Source organism: Carassius gibelio, chromosome B2 (assembly GCF_023724105.1).
Source record: "Carassius gibelio isolate Cgi1373 ecotype wild population from Czech Republic chromosome B2, carGib1.2-hapl.c, whole genome shotgun sequence".
Taxonomy (NCBI): Eukaryota; Metazoa; Chordata; class Actinopteri; order Cypriniformes; family Cyprinidae; genus Carassius; species Carassius gibelio.
In genome coordinates, this window is record NC_068397.1 from 20,941,721 (window position 1) to 20,969,503 (window position 27,783).

At 35.0% G+C, this 27,783-nt stretch overlaps 1 protein-coding gene across 1 annotated transcript in view; it reads right to left on the bottom strand.

Annotated features, from left to right (window-relative positions):
- Positions 1-27,783, bottom strand: part of LOC127951558 (BMP/retinoic acid-inducible neural-specific protein 3-like) — a 95,965-nt gene that overhangs the window by 66,602 nt on the left and 1,580 nt on the right. The window lies entirely within an intron of this gene.

Sequence of the window (27,783 nt, forward strand, 5' to 3'; positions counted from 1 at the left end):
TTTGAATTCCGAATAAGGAATTCGGCTTCAGGCACACCCCTAACTATTACGTTAAATATTTTAATTTTACATGCAACATAGATAAGGTCATAGAAAGGAATAGCTACACGCAATTTTGTAATCCTAAAATTCATGTCGTACTTGCAAACTCTTTGTACGCATTATGCATGCTCGAGTCGATTGTTTCCGACAGCGCCGACTAGTGGTTGAAGTAGTCGATCACTCGACTACTCAACTAGTCTATGCAAGCCCTAGTCCACACATTTAAAAATTATTAAGTACAAAATTAGTTGTTTAAATTTAGCAGACTTTAAGTAGGCCTATACCAGATAAATATATTAAATGTTCTATTGCAGGATATTTTTATCAACTACATAAATATGCAGATGTCTTTGTAGAGTAATTGGCATGAAATAAATCTATGTAAAATACATCGTAGTATTTATTTATTTATTTATTTATTTATTTTTTCACTAGGTTGACTTGAGCTGTAAAGATTTTTGTCAGGGGGATAATTTTAGGTTCTAAAATTGTGTATAACTATATACAGAGTGAGTAATTTTTTTCAAAAATCATGTCTTATGCCTTTGTATCATTACCTTGTGGCTATAGAAAAGTTGTAGTCACCATCATACCATAAGTGCTGTCAGTTGAGCCAAACTTGTATTAAACCCAGACTATTCTTTGAAACAATCTGCTGTAAATGTATGTAAGTTTATGCACAACACATGTTGTACCAGATTATTGCATGCAGTGCATATGGTTTGGTGTTTGGACCTTTTCTAAATCTATGCACATGTCCAGGTTGTCCTCTAACTCATAATTCACAGGTCTGGAAGTCTTTTAACTGCAATAGTATGATTTTGGATCAATACACGCATCTTGTTAAAGCACATCGGTCCAGAGGGCCAGCAGCCAATACTACTTAGTCCACAGGATCCACAGACAGCTCCTCATGCCAAAACCATTCCATTGTGTCTGAAACCCTTAAAATGCTTTCATCAGTCCAAAACAGTGATGTTTAAAGGAAAGATAATGTCGTCATTTACACCCTTTTGCTGCTGTTTAGAATTTTCATGCATTGGTTTTTCATACAACAATAGTTCATAGCGACCATGTCACGACATACAGAGCATAACAGCAGATTATACTTCTTGTGTCCTCTGAATTTAGATGACAGATATTTCATTCTGTAAATGACTCAAACTACGTTATTACTGATTCACAAGGGTCACATGGAACTACTACTTTTTTCTTCTTCTCATTTTTGGAATGTTGCGTAAACTTCTCTTTTTGTGTTCCACAGAACAAAACAGAATGTCTTGTGAGAGAGTAATAACCGAATTCTAATTTTTTGAGTAACTTTTGACTATTCTTAAGTGTGTAAATGTCTGCCTTTGTAGTTGTTTATATTGTTGCTTTTCACTCTTCCAGTTTGCTGATCAGCTAACGTTCAATTACACCCACTAATCGGTGGGTGTTATTTTCCATGCATCCTCTCGAATATTTAATTCTCCAGACAGACAGTATACTCATCAGAGCTTTGTTTCTATACTCTCTGTTTGCTCATAGTGCCAAAACAGCAAAGAGGTCCCTACATGTAAAGGCGAAACCAGCATGCAATGATATTTGAGGGGGTGGAAGAGCACTCGGCTGAATGATGGACCATTTCCCAGCTCGTACTGGCAGTTCTCACATCACTAGTCCTCAAAGGATAATGACATCCAACCCATTTTGTACAGTATATTGGCAGCTGGCTTTCATGCCTCCATACATCATAAACCACTTTTACCCTCTGCCTCCATGGGCAACCATTGATAACAGCTTAAACAAGATAAAAACTTAAAAAAGAAAAGAGAAATTTAGGCATATCTGTACTATAAATAATCATGACGACTGTTTTTCTTTTTCTTTTTTTTCTTTCTTTTGGTTATGCAAGACAAAAACGTAGGTGAATAGTAGATGTTTTAGTAAAGTGAACGGAGTAGATGTTTTAGTAAACTGAAAGGGGGTTATTAGAATTACAGTAGAATACTTTTTTTGATATAAATATAATTTTTGCCTCCTTGAAGCACTTCTTTCCTTTTCAGTAACATATATCTCAAGTGTTGAAAAGTAATATGATATATGGATATGCACCAAAATGAATAAGAAAGAAAACAGTGTTGTGGTGTTCACTTGTGACTGCATTTTGAAAATATAATGTTATTCTCTTTGGGGTTTTAGGACTGAATGCTTCACAAAGCTAATATGGATGAAATGTCAAGTTGCTAAGGGAAACTATCAAACTAGACATTCTGTTGTGAAAGGAAGAAAACATTGGAAGACTTTCCATCTGGAACAATCCAAAGTGATGCGGTGCCAAGGGCCCACGGTAGTTGATTTTGGCACATAGTTGAGGTGGGCATTGGCCCTAATATAGGCAAGCCATTAGGGACCAATTTCAACCCTGCTGACACAGCCCAACTGACTGAAATAGTTCCTGACTTGCACTATGAAGTACTGGTACCATTAATGCATAATGCATTATGCCTGTAATGGTCTTGTTGTAAGAATATAATGTTAGCTTTTCTATTCCTGATTGTGATCTCTGCAAAAATTTCCAAGGTTTTCAGATTTGGGAATTATAATACAGGCATATTTATCTATGTTATTTTATTATTATTTTATTTTTAATGTTTTTGCATAAACATGGCCTTTTTTTCTGTTGAGAGAACACTCAGAAACTCTGCTGACACCCTCTTCAGTGCATTTTGGTTCACACTTCATGGCCCGATTGGCTCTTAGACATACATTTTATCATCTCTGCCCAGTGTGCCATGGGGGCCTTGTATAGTTCTGACAGACTGCATGCCAAGGAGTTAGCTAAGCCAAGGCTAGCAGATGCTAACTGGATGAGCTGAACACAAATGTAATCCAGACCCCATGTACTAGTGTCTGTCTCCTATTTCTTACCCCCTCTATTTTTAGGGCTCAAGCCCGAAGGGGCGAAGAGCCCTATTGTTCTTCTAAGGATTATTAGGGCTCAAGCCCGAAGGGGCGAAGAGCCCTATTGTTCTTCTAAGGATTATTCTTGTTATTATTAGGGCTCAAGCCCGAAGGGGCGAAGAGCCCTATTGTTCTTCTAAGGATTATTCTTGTTATTATTAGGGCTCAAGCCTGGAGGGCGAGAGCCCTATTGTTTTCCTTAGGATTATTTGTTATTATTATTATTATTATTATTATTATTTATTAGGGCTCAAGCCTGGAGGGCGAGAGCCCTATTGTTTTCCTTAGGATTATTTGTTATTATTATTATTTTTCTTCAAGGTTTCGGGGGCTTTTGGGGCCCTTAACATGCTTAAAAAGTCTTGAAAATTGGCACACACATTGGAACCTGCGGCCATTAGGGCCGGGCAGAGACTGATACACGGGCGTGGCACAGGGGCTCTACAGCGCCCCCTGGAATACTGAGGGCCATATATCATACATACTTGCACGTAGACACACGAAACTCGGTACACATGTAGATCTCATCAAACCAAACAACTTTTGTACTGCATGTCATAGGCTCCGCCCAACAGGAAGTTGGATATTTAGGGTTTAGTATTCATATTTTTCGTCAAAGTTGTGGGGGCTTTTGGGGTCCTTAACATACTCAAAAACTCTTGAAAATTTGCGCACACTTTGGAATCTGTGGCCTTTAGGAGCCTGCAGAGGCTGGGACCCGGGCGTGGCACAGGGGCTCTATGGCGCCCCCTGGAACACAGTCATAAATGTTGATGTATAGCTCACACATACTTGCTCGTATTAATATGAAACTCAGTACACATATAGAGCTCATCGTGCTGAACAACTTTCGTACTGCATGTCATTCGGCTCCGCCCAACAGGAAGTCAGCTATTTAGAGTTATGTAAAAAGCGCATGCTCTGGAATTTGAAATACTTGTCATAGGTTTTTTTGCCGATTGCCACCAAATTCGGTCAACATGATCTCAAGACATTGGGGATGAAAAATTGCCAGGGGATTTTTGATATCTCGAACGGTTTGCTCGTGGCGAGGTGTTGAAATTATGGCGAGAAATGAGAAACAGGAAGTGTCTAATACCATCCACATACATTTCCTGATTTTAATCAAACTGCATCAGATTATTCGTTGTATGATGTCGATCGCATATATGTGACTATTAGGAGTCAAAGTTATAGCGCCACCAACTGGCAGCAGGAAGTGTGTCATTTTCAAAATGATTTGAATTCAGCATCTTATTTTTACTCTATTTGCTTCAAACTTCATCAGAATAATGTTAAAACACAGCCGATATAAATCTGCTGGGGGGATATTGATATCTAAAAATATTGTTGCCGTGGCAACATGTTAAACTGGAATACTTCTCAGGTGATTTTGAGGCATATAACATGCTTAGAATTTCATCAAACTCAGAACACATATCAGTATTTATGATAACTAGACACTGGCAAAAGTTCATAAGAGGGCGTGGAAGAGGCACTCTATAGCGCCACCTTTTGTCAAAAGTGGCGGGGTTAGTTTTAGCTACAGACACCAAACTCGGTACAAAAATTTTTCTTATCAAGACGGACAACTTTCTAATTCACAGTCATCAGCTACGATCAACAGGAAGTCAGCTATTTTGATTTGAATGTGGATTTTTTTTTACATTTAGCTGTGAATTAAGGCATACTGCTCAGAGGAGAGTAACACTATACACACCAAACTTTGTCTACATGATGCCAAAACATTTTACACAACTTAAATTGCCAATGGATTTTGGATAGCTTAAACGGTTTTGTCGTGGTGATTTTTTTAAATGACATAAAAAATTGAATTATTAATTTTCTTGCATTTTTAAATTCCAAACACTTCAAAACCTTTTTTCGTACAGAAAAAAAGTCATTCTGAGTAAATATGGATAGTTTCACGACTTTACAACACTGTATGGATAACAGAAAATTAAAAAACTGTCAGACATCTCATCTCACTCTGTCCCTCTGTTTGAGTATATGTGCTTCAGACTTCCATTGTCTGAGAGAAATAGCGCCCCTACAGGTTCAATTCCCGGACTTTTACTTTCACTTTTAAATCGGTTAAAAATACAAATAGATACTTAGATTTAATTCACACTGACAAGCTAAACCAACATATCTGATTATTACCGGTTCAGGGCTCATGGATAAATTATTTCTGGCCAGAGATACGTGAGAAATAGGAGAGATGAATCACCGCTGTGATCACGAGCGTCTGGAGTAAAGAGCTCAGAAAAAACGAATTTATTCCTGTTTTAAAGCTTTTAAAAATAAATTATTACAGCGATATCACACAATCAACCAATTAGAACACACCAAGAGCTAAATTCAGATGTTTTTGAACTGTTTGTGTGAAAATGAAATATTTGTGGCTGCCTATCTGAAATCACCGCCTCCGATCAGCGCGTACAGTGTCCAGCTCAAAAAATAAACGAATTTATTCTTGTTTAAGAGCTTTTTTAAATAAAATATTACCACAAATGCACACAATAAACCCATTGTAACACTACAAGAGCTAAATGCAGGTGTTTGTGACCCGTTTAAGTGTGCAAGACTATTTGAAAGCGCGACTGGCAGAATAACATATATCTCTGGAGCTGCAGGATTCTGCCTTTCGTCGTACGAACGAACACATCACGGACAAGATTATTTCAAAATACATAATAGCTTGGCGACCATAAACAACAACAGCCACGTGAACATAAACTGTTGAGAAATATATCTGAAACGGATCTACTGGATTTTAATATTAAGTGACCGCATATACCAGCTGCTTCTGTCTTCAATTTTAATCTATATAAAAAATGAAATTCATTCATCTTGGGTGCTTTTTTAATGTGTGTACGTATTTATTTATTTATTATTTTGCTCTAACAATAATTAATCTATATTTAATTAAATCAATTACATTTTATTTTACATTTGATTTGTCAATTTCTGCATCTAAACGCCTAAAAACATAAAACATGCTCTATTATACTATTGTTAGCAATTTCTTTATCGTCCAATTTATCTGGTGTACACACTTTTATTTTCATAATAAACTTGTTTGTTAGATTATACACAGTTACAGTGGTCTATAATAAATATTAACAGGTTTTAGTCAAGCTGTTTAGAATGATTGCAGTAGGCTATTTTTTTTAAATGTAAATCCCAAAAAATAAAAAAATAAATAAATAAAAAACATTGGAAAACAATAACTGTTGTACTTTTTTATACATTTTGTATAATTTCATAGTTTATGCATTATAGTTATAAAAACAAATAAATTTAGCCACTCACATAGAAATCTTAGGCCTTATCCTTTTCTGACAGTTTTAGGGATTTTTAAAAATCCCAAAAAACCTTATTTGTGCTGCAAATAATAATTTCAAACTCAAAAAGTAAATAGTCAGTTCATGCTTTATAAAGCCTTGTCCCAATATTAATAGTCAGTAGTAAGCAGTTTATAAATACAGCTAAAAATAGCTTGTGTTTGGTTTATAAGCACATTTATTAAAAAGGAGAGTAAAGGGTCAGTTATCTTCCTATGAAAAATAAAAAAATAAAAATAAACAAACAACAACACAGATTGATACAGAGCTCAGAAATTCTATTGTGGATTTATGATAAAATCAGCCTGTAAATTAATTCATACTCCTCCAAGAAGACACAAGTAGTTCACACCAAACTTTTTTTTAACATGAAGCCAATATACTGAAAATGTTAAATTGCGAAAGGGTTTAGGATACCTTAAATGGTGTGGCCATAGCGATTTATTAAAGTAACATAAAAAAATACAATAGTTATTTTACTATATCTTTAAATTTTTTCATTCCAAACTCTTCATAATTTTTTATATAGGTAGAAGTCATCATTTGAAGGAAGCACAGTAAGTTTCATAGCTTTATCATTTTCAAGAGCCAGCATAAAATTAAAACTATCATAACTTATAAATCAAGCTTGCAATTCTTAGTACCAATAATGGCCACCAGATGGAGCTATAGGATTACTTTTAAATAATTATTGTAGAAACAAGTATGATTTAAATCATTTATAGAAATCTTTCAAAGAAAAATAATATGAATTTTATGTATTTTACTGATAAAATGACCCTGACTTAATTATAATAACAAGCTGAAGTATTGTGAACTGTATATTAAGAATAATTCTTTATAGGCTTTATGGATAGACATGTTTTGAGTGACTCTTGAAGGATCAGCACCACATCCTCTTTTACCACTGTTTAAAGAATTTATCTTACAGAACAGATGCAAATGAATTTTGGATAGCTTGAATGGTTTTGTCGTGGTGATTTTTTGAAATAACAGTAAAAAAGTAACCAGTAAATGTCTTATATTTTTTTTAAAGTGCAGCTTCTAAACACTTCAAAAAAATGTACACATAGAAGACAAGTCATTCTGAGGAAATATGCATAGTTTCATGACTATACAACACTATATGGATGATAGAAAATTAAAAAACTATCATACATCTTATGTCACTCTGTCCCTCTGTCACTGTGGGTAGTGTGTCTGTGTGTGTGTGTGTGTGTGTGTTTGTGTGTGTGTTAAGTGAATTAGGTGTGAAACTATCAGGGTGCATTTAGTCTCCAGCGCCAACATTTTACAGAACTGCCACTTTCCTGGAGTCTCCAGAATTACTCTGTGTCAGGCTCTGAGAGACTTAAGATTCCAAAAAATTATTTAATTAGAATACCATGAAGTATTGTGAAATACTATATATTAAGGCTTTATATATAGGCTTTATGAACAGATTAGAGTGACTCGTGAAGGACCAGCACCACCTCCTCTTGTCCGATGGTTTGAGGAATATATCTTCCAGAATCCAGGATTAAGATTTAGGAGCTCATTTTTATTCCACCTCCTTTCCTGAAAGTCTGTCTTGCAGAATTGACTAAAAATTTATCTTCACATTAATTCCTTATTATTTTGCAATTCTTTTTGTCAGTTCTTCTTGACCTGTTTTTTTCTTCTTCTTTTCTGACCTCATGACCCAGTCAGCATTTTTTGTATAATGGTCAAGTCTTAACTTATCCATTTCTGTATTGCCTTTGTGTTTGATATTTCTAATGGGTATTTCATAATTTTCGACTTTACAGTTTGAGTTAAAACTCTTTTTTAGCGCATTTCATCTGTAAAAGAAAACATGCCTAATAATTCTGCACATATGAATATAAGGAGTTTTTCTCTTCCAGCTTTCCTGGACTATTGTATAGCACTCATAAATGATTAAATAAAAAATAATGGTAGTTATTAAGATTGATATGGTTTGGAATTGGTAAAATGTGCTTGGAAAAAAATCAGAATAAAACAATGTTTTAATATTTAAGTTTGGAATATTAACTGACATGAATGAATGCTATATAAATATTGTTCATGATAACATAATGTTCATAAATGGAATCTTATTGTAAAGTGTTACTAAAGTTATATATATATATATATATATATATATATTGTTCTGTGAATGTGATTTTAAAGTCTAGATGATTCGGATTAACCCTTTAACTGCCATATCCTTTAAAACCTCACTGCCAGAGGGATATTGTGAATGCATGTGCCCGCTGGGCACAGTTTACCTGATGCCACCGGGGTGGCGATGGCATTGGTGGCTTGAGCCCGCCATCGCTGCTTGCAGCTATATTTATTATTATTTTTCTTCAAGGTTTCGGGGACTTTTGGGGCCCTTAACATGCTTAAAAAGTCTTGAAAATTGGCACACACATTGGAACCTGCGGCCATTAGGGCCGGGCAGAGACTGATACACGGGCGTGGCACAGGGGCTCTACAGCGCCCCCTGGAATGCTGAGGGCCATATATCATACATACTTGCACGTAGACGCACAAAACTCGGTACACATATAGAACTCATCAATACAAACAACTTTCGAATTGCATATCATAGGCTCCGCCCAACAGGAAGTTGGCTATTTGGGGTTTATTATTCATATTTGTCGTCAAAGTTGTGGGGGCTTTTGGGGTCCTTAACATACTCAAAAACTCTTGAAAGTTTGCGCACACTTTGGAATCTGTGGCCTTAAGGAGCCTGCAGAGGCTGGGACCTGGGCGTGGCACAGGGGCTCTACAGCGCCCCCTGGAACACAGTCATAAATGTTGATGTATAGCTCACACATACTTGCACATATTAATATGAAACTCAGTACACATTTAGATCTCATCGTGCCAAACAACTTGCGTATTGCATGTTATAGGCTCCGCCCAACAGGAAGTCAGCTATTTAGAGTTATGTAAAAAGCATATGCTCTGGAATTTGAAATACTTGTCATAGGTTTTTTACTCGATTGCCGCCAAACTCGGTCAACATGATCTCAAGACAATGGGGATGAAAAATTGCCAGGGGATTTTTGATATCTCAAACGGTTTGCTCGTGGCGAGGCATTGAAATTATGGCGAGAAATGAGAAACAGGAAGTGTCTAATACCATCCACATACATTTCCTGATTTTAATCAAACTTCATCAGATTATTCATTGTATGATGTCGATCGCATGTATGTGACTATTAGGAGTCAAAGTTATAGCGCCACCAACTGGCAGCAGGAAGTGTGTCATTTTCAAAATGCTTTGTATTCAGCATCTTATTTTTACTCGATTTGCTTCAAACTTCATCAGAATAATGTTAAAACACAGCCGATATAAATCTGCTGGGGGGATATTGATATCTAAAAATATTGTTGCCGTGGCAACATGTCAAACTTGAATACTTCTCAGGTGATTTTAAGGCATATAACATACTTAGAATTTCATGAAATTCAGAACACATATCAGTATTTATGATAACTAGACACTGGCAAAAGTTCATAAGAGGGCGTGGAAGAGGCACTCTATAGCGCCACCTTTTGTCAAAAGTGGGGGGGTTAGTTTTAGCTACAGACACCAAACTCGGTACAAAAATTGTTCTTATCAAGACGGACAACTTTCTAATTCACAGTCATCAGCTACGATCAACAGGAAGTCAGCTATTTTGATTTGAATGTGGATTTTTTTTACATTTAGCTGTGAATTAATGCATACTGCTCAGAGGAGAGTAACACTATACACACCAAACTTTGTCTACATGATGCCAAAACATTTTAAACAACTTAAATTGCCAAAGGATTTTGGATAGCTTGAACGGTTTTGTCGTGGTGATTTTTTTAAATGACTGTAAAAATGGAATTATTAATTGTCCTGCATTTTTAAATTCCAAACACTTCAAAACCTTTTTTCATACAAAAAAAAAAGTAATTCTGAGTAAATATGGATAGTTTCACGACTTTACAACACTGTATGGATAACAGAAAATTAAAAAACTGTCAGACATCTCATCTCACTCTGTCCCTCTGTTTGAGTATTATGTGCTGAGACTTACATTGTCTGAGAGAAAATGCGCCCCTACAGGTTCAATTCCTTAAAGGGAAATTCGACTGAAAGGGAGGAGACTCTCTTTTGGTTTCACTTTTAAATCGGTTAAAATACAAAATAATACTTGGATTTAATTCACACTGACAAGCTAAACCAACATATATGATTATTACCGGGTCAGGGCTCATTAATAATTGATGTGTGGTCAGTGATACGTGAGAAACACGAGAGATGAATCACCGCTCTGAGCATGAGCTTGTGGAATGATGAGCTCAGAAAAACGAGTTTATTTTTGTTTTATAGCTTTAACAAATAAAATATTAAAGCGATATCACACAATTCACCAATTAGAACACACCAAGAGCTAAATTCAGATGTTTTTGAACTGTTTGTGTGAAAATGAAATATTCGCGGCTGCCTATCTGAAATCACCGCCTCCGATCAGCGCGCACAGTGTCACAAGTTCAAAACAAACGAACTTATTCTTGTTTAAGAGCTTTTTCAAATAAAATATTGCCATAAATGCACACAATACACCCATTATAACACAAGAGCTAAATGCAGGTGTTTGTGACCCGTTTAAGTGTGCAAGACTACTTGAAAACGCGACTGGCAGAATAACATGTATCTCTCGAGCTGCAGGATTCTGCCTTTCGTCGTACGAACGAACACATCAAGGACAAGATTATTTCAAAATACATAATAGCTTGGCGAATATAAACGAAAACAGCCACGTGAACATAAACTGTTGAGTATTAAATCTGAAGTGGATCTACTGGATTTTAATATTAAGTGACCGCATATACCAGCTGCTTCTGTCTTCAATTTTAATCTGTATAAAAAATTAAACTCATTCATCTTGGCTGCTTTTTTAATGTGTGTACGTATTTATTTATTATTTTGCTCTAACAAGACTTAATCTATATTTAATTAAATCAATTATATTTTATTTTACATTTGATTTTTCCATTTCTGCATCTAAACGCCTAAAAACCTAAAACATGCTCTATTATACTATTGTTAGCAATTTCTTTATCGTCCAATTTATCTGGTGTACACGCTTTTATTTTCATAATAAACTCGTTTGTTAGATTATACACAGTTATAGTGGTCTATAATAAATATTGACAGGTTTTATTCAAGCTGTTTCGAATGATTGCCGTAGGCTAATTTGTAAAAATGTAAATCCCAAAAAAAAAAAAAAAATGTAAATAAATAAAAAACCTTGGAAAAGAATAACTTGTACTTTTTTATACATTTTGTATAGTTTCATAGTTTATGCATTATAGTTATAAAAACAAACAAATTTAGCCACTCACATAGAAATCTTAGGCCTTATCCTTTTCTGACAGTTTTAGGGATTTTTAAAAATCCTAAAAAACCTTATTTGTGCTGCAAATAATAATTTCAAACTAATTTGATACTGACCTCTGACATCCTGTGACATGATATTTATTTGAATTTACATAATCTCATGGATGTAACAGTAAATCTGTTCAGCTCACAGATCAAGACTAAGCTGTAATGCAAGCAGAACTTTCACAAATGCTTGTAGGTCAATAAAATCATTACAAAACACTTACAAATCATTTAAGGGATTTGATAACACTGTAAAATAATGTCTAATTTGTTAACATTAGCAAATGCATTGATAACACTTTATAATAACTGCACTCATTAGTAAATAGTCAGTTCATGCTTCATAAAGCCTTGTCCCAATATTAATAGTCAGTAGTAAGCAGTTTATAAATACAGCTATAAATAGCTCATTTATTAAAAAGGAGAGTAAAGGGTCAGTTATCTTCCTATGAAAAATAAAAAAAATAAAAATAAACAAACAACAACACAGATTAATACAGAACTCAGAAATATTATTGTGGATTTATGATAAACTCAGCCTGTAAATGAATTCATTCTCCTCCAAGAAGACACAAGTAGTTCACACCAAACTTTTTTTAACATGAAGCCATATACGGAAGATGTTAAATTGCGAATGGGTTTAGGATACCTTAAATGGTGTGGCCATAGAGATTTATTAAAGTAACATAAAAAAATACAATAGTTATTTTACTATATCTTTAAAATTTTTAATTCCAACTCTTCATAATTTTTTATATAGGTAGAAGTCATCATTTGAAGGAAGCACAGTAAGTTTCATAGCTTTATCATTTTCAAGAGCCAGCATAAAATTAAAACTATCATAACTCATAAATCAAGCTTGCAATTCTTAGTACCAATAATGGCCACCAGATGGAGCTATAGGATCACTTTTAAATAATTATTGTAGAAACAAGTATGATTTAAATCATTTATAGAAATCTTTCAAAGAAAAATAATATGAATTTTATGTATTTTACTGATAAAATGACCCTCATTTAATTAGAATAACAAGCTGAAGTATTGTGAAATACTGTGTATTAAGAATAATTCTTTATAGGCTTTATGGACAGATAAGTTTGGAGTGACTCTTGAAGGATCAGCACCACATCCTCTTTTACCACTGTTTAAAGAATTTATCTTACAGTACAGGTGCGGATGAATTTTGAATGGCTTGAATGGTTTTGTCGTGGTGATTTTTTGAAATAACAGTAAAAAAGTAACCAGTAAATGTCTTTTATTTTTTTAAGTGCAGCTTCTAAACACTTCAAAAAAATGTACACATAGAAGACAAGTCATTCTGAGGAAATATGCATAGTTTCATGACTATACAACACTATATGGATGATAGAAAATTAAAAAACTATCATACATCTGATGTCACTCTGTCCCTCTGTCACTGTGGGTAATGTGTGTGTGTGTGTGTGTGTGTGTGTGTGTGTGTGTGTGTGTGTGTGTGTGTGTGTGTGTTAAGTGAATTAGGTGTGAAACTATCAGGGAGCATTTAGTCTCCAGTGCCAACATTTTACAGAACTGCCACTTTCCTGGAGTCTCAGAATTACAATGTGTCAGGTTCTGAGAAATCAAAGATTCCAAAAAATGATTTAATTAGAATACCATGAAGTATTGTGAAATACTATATATTAAGACTTTATATGTAGGCTTTATGAACAGATTAGAGTGACTCGTGAAGGACCAGCACCACCTCCTCTTGTCTGATGGTTTGAGGAATATATCTTCCAGAATCTGGGATTAAGATTTAGGAGCTCATTTTTATTCCACCTCCTTTCCTGAAAGTCTGTCTTGCAGAATTGACTAAAAATTAATCTTCACATTAATTCCTAATTATTTTGCAATTATTTTTGTCAGTTCTTCTTGACCTGTTTTTTTTTTCTTCTTCTTCTTTTCTGACCTCATGACCCAGTCAGCATTTTTGTACAATGGTCAAGTCTTAACTTATCCATTTCTGTATTGCATTTGTGTTTGATATTTCTCATGGGTATTTCATAATTTTCGACTTTGAGTTAAAACAGTTTGAGTTAAAACTCTTTTTTAGAGCATTTCATCTGTAAAAGAAAACATGCCTAATAATTCTGCACATGAATATAAGGAGTTTTTCTCTTCAAGCTTTCCTGGACTATTGTATAGCACTCATAAATGATTAAATAAAAAATAATGGTAGTTATTAAGATTGATATGGTTTGGAATTGGTAAAATGTGCTTGGAAAAAAATCACAATAAAACAATGTTTTAATGTTTAAGTTTGGAATATTAACTGACATGAATGAATGCTATATAAATATTGTTCATGTTAACATAATGTTTATAAATGAAATCTTATTGTAAAGTGTTACTAAATATATATATTGTTCTTTGAATGTGATTTTAAAGTCTAGATGATTCGGATTAACCCTTTAACCGCCATATCCTTTAAAACCTCACTGCCAGAGGGATATTGTGAATGCATGTGCCCGCTGGACACAGTTTACCTGATGCCACTGGGGTGGCGATGGCATTGGTGGCTTGAGCCCGCCATCGCTGCTTGCAGCTATATTTATTATTATTTTTATTTTTTATTAAACCTTCCGGGGTGTTTTGGGGGCCTTAACATGCTCAAAAACTCTTGAAAATTGGCACACACATTGGAATCTGCGGCCATCAGGACGCCGCAGAGGCTGGGACCCGGGCGTGGCACAGGGGCTCTACAGCGCCCCCTGGAAGACAGTCAGAATTCTTGAACCATAGCTCACACACACTTGCATGTATTTATATCAAACTCGGTACACTTATAGATCTCATTGAGCCGAACAACTTTCACACTTTATGTCATAGGCTCCGCCCAACAGGAAGTCAGCTATTCAGGGCTGTTTAAAAAAAGCATGCTCTGGAATTTGAAATACTCCTCTGAGGTTTTCAACCCGTTCGCCACGAAACTCGGTGAACATGATCTCAAGACATTGAGGATGAAAAATTGCGAGGGGATTTTTGATATCTCGAACGGTTTGCCCGTGGCGAGGCATGGAACTTATGGCGAGAAATGAGAAACAGGAAATGTCTAATAACATCCACATACATTTCCTGAATTTGATCAAACTTCATGGGTTTGTTCGTTGTATGATACCGATTGTATATATGTGGCTATTAAGAGTCAACGTTATAGCGCCACCAACTGGCAGCAGGAAGTGTGTCATTTTCCAAATGCTTTGAATTCAGCATCTTATTTTTACTCGATTTACTTAAAACTTCATCAGAATAATGACAAAACACGGCTGATGTAAATCTGTTGTGGGGATATTGATATCTGATATAGTGTTGCCATGGCAACGTGTCAAACTTGAATGTTCTGTTATGGTGAGTTTGAGGCAGACAACAAGCTCAGATTTACATGAAACTCAAAACACATATCAGTATTAGTGATAGCTAGACAATGGCAAAAGCTTTTAAAAGGGCGTGAAGGAGGCACTCTATAGCGCCACCTTTTGTCAAAAGTGGGGGGGTTAGTTTTAGCTACAGACACCAAACTTGGTACATAAATTGTTCTTTTCAAGACGGACAACTTTCTAATTCACAGTCATCAGCTACGATCAACAGGAAGTCGGCTATTTTGATTTGAATGTGTATTTTTGAGATTTTACAGTTGTGAATCAATGAATACTCCTCACAGGGGAAGTACACTATACACACCAAACGTTGTCTACATGAAGAAAAAACATCGAGGAACTTAAATTGCGAACAGATTTTGGTTAGCTTGAACGGTTTTGTCGTGGTGATTTTTTGAAATGACAGTAAAAAGTGAAACATTAATCATCTTGTATTTTTAAATTGCAGCTTCCAAACCTTTAAAAAACATTTTTAATTTAGAAAACCAGTGATTCTGAGGAAATATGCATAGTTTCATGACTTTACAGCACTGTATGATTAAAAGAAAATTAAAAAACTGTCAGACATCTGATCTCACTCTGTCACTCTGTGTGCTGACTCTGTGTGTGTGAGTGTGAGTGGGGGAGGGGTGTGAGCTGAGTGGCAGACAGACAGAGAGAGAGAGAGAGAGAGAGAGAGAGACTTAAACATCTCTTTAATCACCAGAAAAAAAACTGTATTTTAAATAGTTATTTTTTTGTTGTTGTTGCTAATTGTGCTGTTATCATTACATCTTAAGAAATATCTTAGGCCTTATCCTTTTCTGACAGTTTCAGGGATTAAAAAAAATCCTAAAAAACCTTATTTGTGCTGCAAATAATAATTTCAAACTCATTTGATACTGACCTCTGTCACCCTGTGACATGACATTTATTTGAATTTACATAATCTCAAGGATGTAACAGTAAAACTGTTCAGCTCACAGATGAAGACTAAGCTTTAATGCAAGCAGAACTATTTCACAAATGCTTATAGGTTAATGAAATCATAACAAAACACTTTTAAATTATTTAAGGATTTGGTAACACTTTAAAATAATGTCTCAATTGTTAACATTAGTAAATGCATTGGTAACACTTCACAATAGCTGCAATTCTTAGCTAAGCATTAGTAAATAGTCAGTTCATGCTTTATATAGCTTTCTCCCAAAATTAATATTTTAGTAAGCATTTTATAAATACAGCTATAATTAAATTGTTCATGGTTTATATGCACATTTATTTTGAGGAGATTAAAGGCTGTAATCTCCCTAAAAAAAAATGTAAAATAAAAAATAAAATAAATAAAATAAACAAACACAGAACTCATAAATATTTATTTCAAGATGCAATAAAAGAAAACTGTACACTTGAATTTATATATATATATATATATATATATATATATATATATATATATATATATATATATATATATATATATATACACACACAATTGCATAAGTTTATATTTAAAAATGTTTAGCAAGTGTACAGCTAATAATAATAATAATGCATTTTATTTAGTTTTAGCTACAGACACCAAACTCGGTACTTAAATTGTTCTTATCAAGACGGACAACTTTCTAATTCACAGTCATAAGCTACGATCAACAGGAAGTCAGCTATTTTGATTTGAATGTGTATTTTTGAGATTTTACAGTTGTGAATTAATGCATACTCCTCACATGGGAAGTACACTATACACACCAAACTTTGACTACATGAAGAAACAACATTGAGGAACTTAAATTGCGAACGGATTTTGGTTAGCTTGAACGGTTTTGACGTGGTGATTTTTTGAAATGACAGTAAGAAGGGAAACATTAATTGTATTGTATGTCTAAATTGCAGCTTCCAAACACTTCAAGGCATGTTTTCATACAGAGATCAAATCATTATGAGGAAATATGCATAGTTTCATGACTTTACAACACTGTATGGATAAAAGAAAAGAAAAAACTGTCAGACTTCTCAACTGACATGATCTCACTCTGGCCACTCCATCTGTGTGAGGAAAGGGAGGGGGAGAGGGAGGGGGAGTGTGAGTGTGAGGGGGTTGGTGACTGTGAATCTTTGGTGACTGACAGTGTGTGTGGATTGTAGGGAGGGGCTGTCTGGCAGAGAGAGAGAGAGAGAGAGAGAGAGAGAGAGAGACCTAATCATTCCTTTAATAATCAGGAAAAAAAATCTATATTTTAAATTGTTATTGTTTTTGTTGTTGCTAATGGTGGTGTTTTTTTCCTTTCATTACAGGTTAAGAAATCTCTTAGGCCTTATCCTTTTCTGACAGTTTTTGGGATTTAAAAACATCCTAAGAAGCCTTATTTGTGCTGCAAATTATAATTTCAAACTCATTTGATACTGACCTATGACAACCTGTGACGTGACATGACATTTATTAATCTCATGGATGTAACAGTAAAACTCTTCAACTGACAGATTAAGCTGCAATGCAAGCAAAACTATTTCACAAATGCTTATAGGTCATTAAAATCATTACAAAACACTAATAAATTATTAAAGGGTTTGGTAACACTGTATAATAATGTCTAATTTGTTAACATTAGTAAATGCATTGGTAACACTTTATAATAACTGAACTCATTAGCTAAGCATTAGTAAATAGTTCACTAATTACATTGTTCTTGGTTTAAAAGCACATATATTACAAAGGAGATTAAAGTTTCAGTTGTCTTATAAAATAAATCAATAAACACAACCCAGTTTGATTCAGAATTCAGAAATATTTATTTCAAGATGCAATAAAAGGAAACTGTACACTTGAAAAGGTTTTGAGCGATTCTTGAAGGACTAGCATCACCTTCACTTGTACGATGGTTTGAGGAATATATCTTCCAGATAGTACCGCCGCTCCCTATATGCAGAGTATGCAGTCTTCGTAGAGCACCAACTCCCAGAGGGGGCACCAGTTGCTCAAAAAAACAAAAAACAAATATGCGCCATTCTCCCATCCGCGTTCGCGACCACTCAATAGCATTTGAGAAGAAAGACTTGTAGTCACAAAACAATTGTAATGTGTTCATATAGGTGTCAGCTACAATGCACACCTTATACATTTTTTATACATTTTAAAATAAAGTGTTACTAAAGTTATATATATTGTTCTGTGTATGTGATTTCAAAGTCTAGATTGGTCGAATTAACCCTTTAACTGCCACATCCCTTAAAACTTGATTGTCAGAGGGTTACTGTAAATGCTTATGCCCGCTGGGCACAGTTTTCCCGATGCCACCAGGGTGGCGTTGCACTGATGGCTTGAGCCCGACATCGCTGCTTGCAGCTATATTTTATATTATTTTTCAAAGTTCCTTTCATGAAAAATTACCGTATTCTTATGTCACAGTAACAGTGTTGGATAGTTTGCCAAATAGCATGTAATGTCTATTTGTTATTATTGATATTGATAGTTATATTTAATAATAATTTAATAATTTTGTTATTAAATATAATTAATTTGTTTGGAATTGTATATGTTTATAATTAAAACATATTGCTTTACCAGTTCCCTTTTAATGTTTTTTTTTATTTATTTTTATCTTTTATTATGATAATTTATTTTAACCTGTTTAAAAATACACAGTAATGCAATGATGGCCAATATAGGACAAGCATGCAAATAAATAGCCGCCTTGTTTAGCAAATTGCTGCAGGACACTTTGTGGCCAGTGAGTGAATTTATTCCCAGTAAATGGTAAATTTAAGTCGGGGTCTTTAATTATGTGCAGCGGAAGAGCGTGTTCAGCAGTCGGGGTGAGGGAATCGACTTAAGTGCACGAGAAAGGAAGAGAATAATGCTGCTGACTGTGTGCCCTGGAGCAATGAAGAAGTCCATACCTCAATATTGGCCCTCTACATCATTCTGTCCCACCTCGACCCCAATTCAACCTAATGACAACTAACACACAATTGGCAATTGGGCTTATGGGACAAGGCGACTATAGTGTAGTATATGAGGAGTGAGCGGGCTATTTTTATACACTGTATGGCTGGTTCTATTGGAGGAGGTATTGCTTTAAATCAGATAAACAAAAAAATCTCAGTGGAGAGTTCATAGTGTTTGTGCTACCATGCTGTTCCTGTGGAGACAGAAAGAGGAAAAAGCAATAGTTTCTCTCAAATGTCAAATAGGAAATACAGATAACAACCAGCTAAGCCATTTCTGCAATATTTGATGCAGCGACGGGTGTATTTTTTTCACAAAGTGATTTCCATTTCAGACAGAATTGAGTAGTAGAGGGCTCGCCCTGCTTGCTGCTCATGAACCTGCGTCTCACAGGAAACACAGCTGATGGAGTGTCCATTTGCATGAGAGAGAGAGAGGTTAGAGCGATGAGAGTGGGTTTATAGGGATTGAATATTGTTTGTTCAGAGTCAGTAGGTTCATTGTTGTACACTCTTCCCTATTCTATAACCTTTTGTCTCAACATCACACTCGTCTCTAACTGTACTTTTGGTACCTTTTATTTCAACATGCATGTGTAATAATGAAACTGCCATTGTCGATATGTCTGAGAGCCCCGTTAAAGCACATTTGCCTTGACCCACTTGAACTCTTCTCTCATTAGCATACTTTGCTCATACCAATCACTGTATTGGCTTCTCTCCATCATGTTCTCTCTCTTGCTCTCACACAAAGAAATCTTTAAAAAGCAACGTTATAAGTATTCTCGGTATGATCTAAAGGAAAAAGTAGATGCTCTCTGCCCTTTCTCTTTGCTTATCTCACATAATGCCATGACCTTTCCAAAGACTGTCTTTAAAATTTCAAACAGTGTTGTCATTCATCTCTACTGCATACTGAGTACATCTTTTGTGTTCTATGGAGTCTATGGAATAAATGCACCATTACTGTAAATATGGAGACACAGTCCATCATAATTTTTAGTGTCATGCTTTTTTTTAACAGTTTGTGTACTCCTTAATATTTTTGTGAAAACCTTAATACTTTTTAAATTATCTTTCTTTTTATATAACTGACTTACTTATTACATGCTAGTTCTTCAAGAATTTTACTAGGGAATTTATGATAAGACTCAATTTATATTTGTATACAAAGCTAATTTGTAGACAAATATAATGTGATTTTCTTCTAAGTAAATTATCTTTGCAATTAAGCATAATACTTAAGATCAAAAGCTCTGTAATATCATGCAAAACATAAATTCTGTCAATTGTGTCTAAACTATCAAATGCTTGTGTATATAGTTCTTTAAGTGACATCCTGATCCGTCCCCCTTACCACATCCATAAGAGAGCCAGCCAACAGCCTTTTGCAAAGCTCCTGGACCGTGAAGGCAAAGTCGAGTCTGGACCGTGCAGAGAGCCATGTGAATTCCAATAAGATGTATGGCAAGACAGTTGCAAGAGCCATTTAATCTTGCTCACATTCAGCTTAATCCTACTGAGGCTGATTTACGCCTGTAGGTATTGTGGGAGAGGAACTGTGAGTCATTTGCCCCAGCTCTGCACTGGCGGAATGGCGGAGACATGAAGACAGCGCACATTCTTTTGAGCCCCACAGATGAAATAAAACATGAAAAAAAAAAAAAAAGTAGACTTCTGCAAGATGAGTCAATTTTCACATAGGCCACTACTTTCTGACTGTCTGCATGAGATATGGGTAAAGACAGGAGCCCTATATTTAAAAATCAAATCACTCAGACCTTCTGCAGTCCTTTTTTTCTGGTTCTGAGGTCTGTTTTGCATGTCCGTGTCCTTGTTATCATTGGCAGTCTGAGACTTGCACATGGTGGAGATAAATCCAACCATAAAAACACATGCATGCACGCACGCACGCACACACACACACACACACACACACACACACACACACACACACACACTGCTTTTGAAAAAAGTCTTTTATGCTTACCATGGCTTGATCCAAACTACAGTAAAAACAGTAACATTGTAAAATATATAACAGGTTTTATGTATAAATATTAATTTGTTTTACTGAGAAAGTGTTCACTGGATGTGCATTACTAAAGTGTTTACAGTTTTAGTGTTCTAAATATAAATATACTAAATATAAAAACACACTTTTTTTTTTTTTTACTTCAGTTATCACTCCAGTTCTGTATCATGATTCTTCAAAAATTGATTTGCTGGTCAAGGAACTTATGTTAATGTTAATGTTAATATCAATATTGAAAACAGTTGTGCTGCTTAATATTTTTTTTGGAAACTGTACTACATTTTTATTTATTTTTTAGTATTTAACTTTTGATCAGATTAATGTATCCTTGCTGAATAAAAGTATTACTTTTCTTTATTGAATTCTTTAATTACTTTGTACTGAGCCTAATTATTTAACATAAATATATATGCATTTTTGTCGATATCTGACACTCTTATGACAAAAGACACTTTAAGCAGACTTTCTATCTCTTATCATTGAAAACTTCACTCACATACTGTACATAAAGAGATGGAATTAGGGAATTGGATTGTGTTTAGATAAGGATCCGCAAACCCTTGGGTCCTCATTAAGATTTCAAATGTGGCTGAGTATGGGCTGAGGTGTCAACAACATTTAGAGAATTTAATGGACAGAGCGATGGCAGACGTCAGGAGGACTAAAGGACATCTAATCAGTAGAGGATTTTCACACCTGCCTACTGCTAATCTCATTGGCTAGATGAGAAGTGCTAAGGGTAATAGAGAAATTCTGATGACCATCTCAAAAAGCACAAATTGAACTTATAATTTAGCACCAATAACTACTGAGGGTCAGAGACAGCCATGAAGTAAAGAAAGCAAATGGAAAGCGGTTCTCAGGGACGGAACAAATAGGCTGTCTCTCATATTTGCTGTTAACACATTGAACAAATAAGGTGGCAAGAAACATCTTAGTCTCATTAAGTCCTTCAAAAGGTCATTGTAGAGGAGCACAGCAGTGTTAAACTCAATTCATTGTCAATAAGGATTAGCTTCATTGATTACAGCACAGCATGCAGTGTCAAATTAAATGAAATATGCATGCAGAAAGGATATGGGTTCAACAATTGCAGCATTTTTAGAGATATGAAATGGCCAGTGTCAGTCTTTGCCATCAGGAGTGTAATGTGTGTGTGTGTGTTTGTGTGTGTGCATTGTACATAATATGCATAAATCAAGAAAAATGTGTCACTTGGCAGCCAGTGATCAATGTGCACTCTCATTGTATTCAAAAGGGCAGTTTTGACATTCTTTAATAACTTATTTAATCTTTCACGGGGAAAAGGTCATATGAGTGTTGAGCGAAATGAGGATGAGTAGATAATGACAGAATTTTCAGTGTAAAGGTGTGACTCAATTAGATTGGCCAAATGTAGATATGGATGAGTAATTTCTGCAGCAGCGTTTTACTCAAACTGAAAGTGCACTGTGGAATGTAATTATTTTATTTTAAAAACATTTGAGCTTTTAGTAACATCTCCCAAAAATGCTACTTTAAGATCTTAATACCACTGTGAAATAAAGCCTGATATATCTTTTTACAACCCGTGAATGTTCATACTGAAATTAATTAAAAAGTAATTCATCACCTTTTTTTGCACTGGTGAAGACACTGGATGCAACTATGAATATAAACGAGGCAAAGTAAAATATGTCGTACCAAATATGCATAACGTGACATTTTATCTTATCCTCTCTGTTATTTTACAGAAATTGAATACAATAGACCATAATGTAGCTGTCATGTCTACCCTTTTCAAAAATAAAAACACAAAAAAACAAATGGAAAACTTAACCTATACGTTCAATCAGCAACAAAGTAGCTGCTCTGTGATCAGTGCATACAAGAGACAAAAAAGACAAAGTGGGCAGAGGACAAAACAGAACACCTTTTCTGTTCTTCTGTTTGATTCTTGTGAAATGGTTGAGTGAACGACTCAAAGTAAATTCAGTAATGAGCTGCATGTGGGACGCTAATGAGTCTTTTTGCCCTGTGTGAATTACAAATGGACAATCTGAGGTGATCAGTCTTTACAAAGTCTACTAATCTCCAAACATCAGTCTCAACTAACTGTTATATTTCAAAGCACATATATTTACATAACTCCAAGAATTTGTCGTAACAAAGGTTGGCCATATATCTAGCATTGATCCCCATATTGGTAATCTAAGTGAACATAAACAACACACTGGTACAGTACTTGTCCTCGGAGAGACAGTGTCCAAGAGTTGATCGATAGGTTATGTGCATCACATTGCTGCAAGGAAAGGTCAGGGGGGCCAGACTAAAATGTCAGGAGAGTTGGCCATAACCATAACCATCCATCTTGTCTTCCAGAGAACAGGGGATTGGGGTACAGACAATGACATGCTTGTGGTGTGTAATATAATGGCACTTCTATCTCTTCTGCCCCGTCTTCCTCTCACAGAGTTAAACCAGACAGGTCCTCTGGATTCCACACTTAGCAGTGATGAATGGTGGTGGGTGGCACTGCTAATGTTGTGGTGTTATATTATTAGGTCATATTTGACAATAAGGCAGGTGCATGTCCAGGTGTCTAACTAAACTATGAGTTTGATCTTAAACGAAATCAGATACAACCTCCTTTCCAGCAGCACCGTTTATATTTTGTATCTAGTTTTAAGAAAAACACCAGGCACAATAAAGTCACTAAGAATAACTCATATTGTTTTATTTATTTGTTTGTTGTTTATTTCTATAATGTTCAATATAGGAATATTTCCTCATATTACTTTGAGACATTATGATCAGTGATTAGATTTTTTTATTTATTTATTTATATTATTATTTCTTTATGAGTCTATCCAGGAAGATCTCATATTACTTTCAGGCATTATGATCTGTGATATAATTTTGGTTTTGTTTTGTTTTGTTTATTTCTGAATGGTTCTATCTAGGAAGATCATCTCATATTACTTTTCGCCATTATGATTGGTGATATAATTTATTTTTATATTTATGTTTTGTTTTGTGGAAGTGAGTAAGAGCAGTCTTCTCATTTCAGCTGCTTCCAGTTTCTTTAGCTGTCATGAAACAATTCGTAAAACTTTAGATTTGTAAAAACATCTTCACTATTAAGTGTCTTCCCTCAATAAACTTCTAATTTGCCACTTATTAATAGTTAGTAATATAGTTGTTAAGTTTAGGTATGGTGTTTAGTTAAATAATCTAGAACATGTTCATGCAGAATAAGGCATTAAAGTATGCCTAATAAGTACTAATAAACAGCCAATTCGCTAGTAATATGCACACTAATATAAAAACTAGTTAATTTTGAGAATTGGACCTTAAAATAAAGTGTTACTGTTGTTATCTTATTTGTTATCATACTAATTTAATTTATTATCATAAGCATAAACACACTGGTTTGGAGTACAAATTGTTCTAACGTTTGCTGAATATTATTCTTGTTGTCATTTACCTATAATGGTTAACAAACTGGAAATATCGCACAGGAAATTAAATACTTAATGAGACTGCCTGATTATGAACTTATGACTGTTTTCACATTAATCTCTATTATGGAGTGTCTTTGCAGTAAAAACGGCTAAGCAGTGCTATAACTGACCCTGCCACCACACATAATGTCCTCCAGCTTGACGTCTGTGAAGGCATGTCGGTACAGAGCATCCAATTAAAACTTAGATAAGAGGTCCTGCTGCTAGGGCTGATTGGTGGAGGCTCCTTCTGTGATCGTCTGTAGGAGATCGGTGCTTCCTGGTTAGTCATTGCCTTTGATCTTTGACTCTTTGTCAAATAAATCATTTTCCCCTTGGCCCCTTGACCAGCTGGCAGGGAGTATTCCCATTTTGATGCCTCGCGTCATGGTGAAATTCACCATTAACTGTGCACACCACATAACAGCCAGTGAAATCACCCGATCAAATCCAAACAGAAATACATTTAAACACTGCAGTTGCACTGTTCACATTTTTCTGGTAATGTAAACTTGTTAAAATTTAGAGTGTAAAAAACACATATTTACAATTCATGTTGCTGCTGCAACTATAAGAGTTAAGCAATTTAATTTCATAATTAATTCTGTAATTATTTATGTTATAAATAATCTGTAATTATGTCCCCACTGGCTGCCACAAATGCCTCATTTAAAAGGGGTTTTATTGTTTTTGTCTTGTTGTGCTGGGACACACTGCATCACAGTATGGTGAGGGGTGTAAAATTTCAATCACATGCTTGAGGTATTCGGCCAATCACAACGCACTGAATAGCTGGACAATCAGTGCACACCTTGCTTTTCAGAGCAATGAGCTTTGTAATAATAAATACATTTCAGAAAGGCAGGGAATAGAGGAACAACACTTATGTATATTATGTGAAAAATAATGTGTTTGTTTGTTTTGTTTTGTTTTGTTTTTACCTTAAACCGCAAAAACACATTGCATTACACCAAATACATTTATTAAAAATATAAATATATTATTTTATTTTATTTTATTTTATTTTTTCCTGATATTACTACTACTACTACAGCAATTGAGAATGTAATTACTACCATAACTGTTAGTTATTCAACTAGAAAGATTAATCAGACTTCCTATTATCAAAGCAGCCCAGCTTTATATCTGTAAATATATGCTCTTTTATCTTACTGCCCTTAGTTTGGTCTGGGCAGGGAATTACCCAATTCATTTAAATTAAATGTCCCTTCCATTAAAGGAGTAGACCTGGGATCCCCTTTGAAATTAGATTTGAAAACTGCTGAGGCTTATCTAACTATGACTTAATGCATCATATGATAACCAACATGAAAGACTTAATTTACTCATCCTGGACACTAATGAGAATATGCCTGGAGCTAACTTTTAGTTATAGTGACCACAGTATAAGTTATACACAACCCTTTATGTATCTGTCTGTCTCATTAGTATATTATTTTAAATAGTTTATATTTATTTATGTATTGTTTATTATTTTTCTTATATCCTTTCATGTTGCTTTTAGGCATAATGATAAGATCTAAAATATTTTATTTAATGCATTTTTTTTTTCCCATTACGATTTATTTACTTGCATGAAAATTAACTCGACCCTCCCCACAGTTCTGCGCTGTGAACTTCGATTGACATTCACAATCACTACACGACACACACAAGTAAGTTCAAAGGAGCTCAGGCTATAGAAGTTATTAGGGTGTTTCTTGGTTATTTAGAATTTTGCATGTAATTATGCATGCTAATGAGCCAAGCAAATTACACTTTCAGAGTTGATAGCAAGAGAAGTGATGAGCAAGATAACCAGACATCGGAATTCATTTTCATTATGCACTTGTATGAATTTTACATTTTTTAAAGTCAGAATATTTCCCAAATGATTATCTGCTAATTGCAGTACAACTCACATAAATCTTTAGTGTTCTCTGCTTCTATCACTCATTTTGTGTGTGTGCAGTCAACTTTCAGATTTCATTTTTCAATACAGCCGTTGCATAAAATGAGCTGCTTGCAAATATAAATAAATAAATAAATAATTGCTAAATGCAGAGGGAGTGTATTATAAAGCTGGCACATGCTGAAAGATGGCAAGTGGCTTTACAGATAAACTGGAAGATTTAATTTCAGTCTGCTGCAAGCCTTATATAATAAAATATACTGTTATATTTTTATATTTCCATTTCAGCGAACATAGACAGTATATTTTGAATCCACTCTACATTATTTTTTCCTCTGAGATGGTGAATATTGCTCGAGCAGATCAATATTTCTTTTATAACTTCACAGAGCAAATGACGGCCCGCATACACAAACACGAACACATCAGCGTCCCCTCTGGGACTGGAAATGGAGTTTCGTGTTCTTCTTCCACTTTAACACTTCAAAAACCTCAGAGGGTTTCTTGGTAAGCAGGAGGGAATGTGCACTTGGGAAACGTCATGGACTTGCATCCCAATAACTGAGGCCTGCATGTCGTATATTCAGCATCTTCAGCATCTCCTGCTCACCTTACAGAGATAAAATCTCCCTTGACAGTATCAGTGGAAATCAATCGTGTTTGGATGTCAGCCTGAATGGATAGACCTCTCCAATAACAAATCAATGTTGCAAACTGATAACTGAGTGGTCATTGTCTCTTATCTTTTGTATTCTGATTTTCCATTCTATGATTATGTTGGATTTGTGGTTGCAGGTTGCTTGTTAAAATAGAATTGCTCCCTCTGTAGGCAATGTGAAGCATGAAAGGTTCTGCATAAGTGCTGTCAGCCTATATGCCCATTACCAAAGAGTTTTTTAGTTGATCGGAGGTGGCCCATTGTTTTCTGATTGCTTGTTGTGATGAAATAGTCAGTGGCTGACTATCGGGTAGGTGTTAGCATTCCATACAATCACTGGCACTGCCAAATAATGTGGATTAGAATGCTATTCTTCCCACAGAAAGATGGCATGGTGGATTTGTTGTGTAGATACTGCAAAACCACACCAGGAATCGGCTTTTCCAAAATGATTTGTTTTGAAACCTTCTGTTAAGACTGTGAGAAAGCAAGGGTGAGCGAACGATTGGGAAGGAGAGAGAGAGAGCGAGAGAGAGACCATGGACAGCTTAAATATTTCTGCAACAGATTAAAAAGCAAGCTGCTTTGTATTTTGACAGAAAGGGGCATTAAATATTATCTTACAACAG